Source organism: Bubalus bubalis, chromosome 1 (assembly GCF_019923935.1).
Source record: "Bubalus bubalis isolate 160015118507 breed Murrah chromosome 1, NDDB_SH_1, whole genome shotgun sequence".
NCBI lineage: Eukaryota > Metazoa > Chordata > Mammalia > Artiodactyla > Bovidae > Bubalus > Bubalus bubalis.
This window is the reverse complement of record NC_059157.1, coordinates 23,746,189-23,748,184: the sequence shown is the minus strand read 5'-3', so window position 1 is coordinate 23,748,184 and position 1,996 is coordinate 23,746,189. Positions and strand designations below refer to the sequence as shown.

The following is a 1,996-nucleotide window of genomic DNA, read 5'->3' as shown; positions in this document are numbered from 1 at the left end:
GCATCTTCCTGACCCAGGGATTGAACCTGCAGCTCCTGAATTGCAGGTGGATTCTTTACTGCTGAGCCACCAGGCAAGCCCGTGATTCCTTACTAGTACTTCGTTAGTAGTTTTATCCGAATCATCTCATTTGATTCTCAAAACTGTAGATCTATAAGATAGATGATATCCTTATTTTGTAGGTTGAAAGTGAAAGTGAGGTTGCTTAGTTGTGTCTGACTCTTTGTGACCTCATAGACTGTAGCCTACCAGGTTCCACCATCCATGGGGTTTTCCAGGCAAGAATACTGGAGTGGGTTGGCCATTTCCTTCTCCAGGAGATCTTCCTGACCCAGGAATTGAACCTGGGTCTCCTGCATTGTAGGCAGATGCTTTACCGTCTGAGCCACCAGGGAAGTAGGTTGAGGATGTTGTAAAACTGAAACTTAAGGAGATTGATAGCAACAGCCACATTCACACGCCTGGTTCGTGGAGCCAAGGCTCCTCCTGTTAGCTCTACTCTTAGCGCTAACATATCTTTTACCCTTTACTTCAAAAGCATTTGAAGGACCCAAAATATTCCTCCCCTGTGGGCAAATATTATGACAGAGAAGCTTTCCATTTTTGTTTTTGTCTCTGAATAGACAACTTTGGGTAGTCTGTTTAAATAGGAGCCCCTTGTATTATAAGCTGATGATCAAATATGGAGTTTTACAAATTCATCTGATTATAACAGAAATTAGTTTTATTGCCATAGGATAGTGGATGTTTGGTTTTGTTTGACTTGACCATATCATGACATTTCAGTTATTCCTTTACATTGTTAAATGTCTTGATGAATAAAATAATAATCCCAACTCATATTCATATTTTTGGTTTTATTCATAATATGATAATGATATCATGCTCATATTAAACAAATACGTTGAAGAAGGTACATTGTTTTCTTAATATACTTCTTGTACTTATTTTTCAGTTAAGATGATAAAATTTTAACTTTGAATAACTTTGTAGAACTTTGCCTTATAACAAATTCTTCTTGTGGTTTAGGTCATTTATTATTAGCGCTAAGAGACAAGGCCGAATAACTTATGCAAGAGTAGGGGAGAGTAAAGTAGTTAATGAAAGAAATTAGTCAAATCTTGATTTCACTTTTAAAATTATCCTGTTGAGATGCCACCAGTAGTCTGACATTCCTGGAACAACTTCCCTCATTCCCTCTTCTTGGCTTAGACGGGAGTATGTGAAACTAGCAAATTTTGCAATCACTCTGCCCTTCCTATGCCAGTATGCTAAGATGCAGTATGATTTGACCAAGCTGTGATAATGTTTACTTTTAAATTATTATGTATAATTTGTGTGAGGCCGCCAATATATGGCAGTAAGTAATAGTAAATGTTTTGAGTACCATAATAAAGATCTGGGCTTCCTCATGTTTGTCACCAAAAGATAAGTCTGACTACATATACATTCTCAAAGCTAAACGTAGGAAAATAAACCTTAAGAACCCTGAATCAATAATCAGCCATCGAGCAGTAGAGTACTTGTTATTATTATCATCCATGTGTGTATGTATATGTGTGTCTGTGTGTGTGTGAGAGAGAGAGATTATATATGAATACAGATTCACTTATTTCATAAATAGTTTTGAGACTTTTACTCTCTGCAAGACACAATGCTAGACAAATGGGGGCCTCTTGAAAAGTTTAAAAGCTTGGCAGGGAGACACAAAAAATGCTGCTGAAGGAGCTTAGAAGAGGGACATGGGAATTGCAGTATGGCTGAAAAGGGTATGAATTGTCTTGTAATAGTATTTATTCCATAAATAGAAGAAAATGTTGCTAGTACTTCCTTTAAAAGTGGTATGGAAAATCTGTCAATGATGAGTTACTAGCAATACTGAATTTGAATAATATCCAACTTAGAGTTGGAGCAAGAAAATGATGTAAATTAGAAGTAAATAAGGAATATTTTTAACAAAACTATAGATCCAAACACTGGAGGGGGAAAGAAAAAT

General features: G+C 36.4%; 1 non-coding gene across 1 annotated transcript; it reads right to left on the bottom strand.

Annotated features, from left to right (window-relative positions):
- Positions 1-322: 322 nt before the first annotated feature.
- TRNAC-ACA lies at positions 323-395 on the bottom strand. Its single transcript has one exon. It is a non-coding gene; the product is annotated as a tRNA-Cys (tRNA).
- Positions 396-1,996: the final 1,601 nt, after the last annotated feature.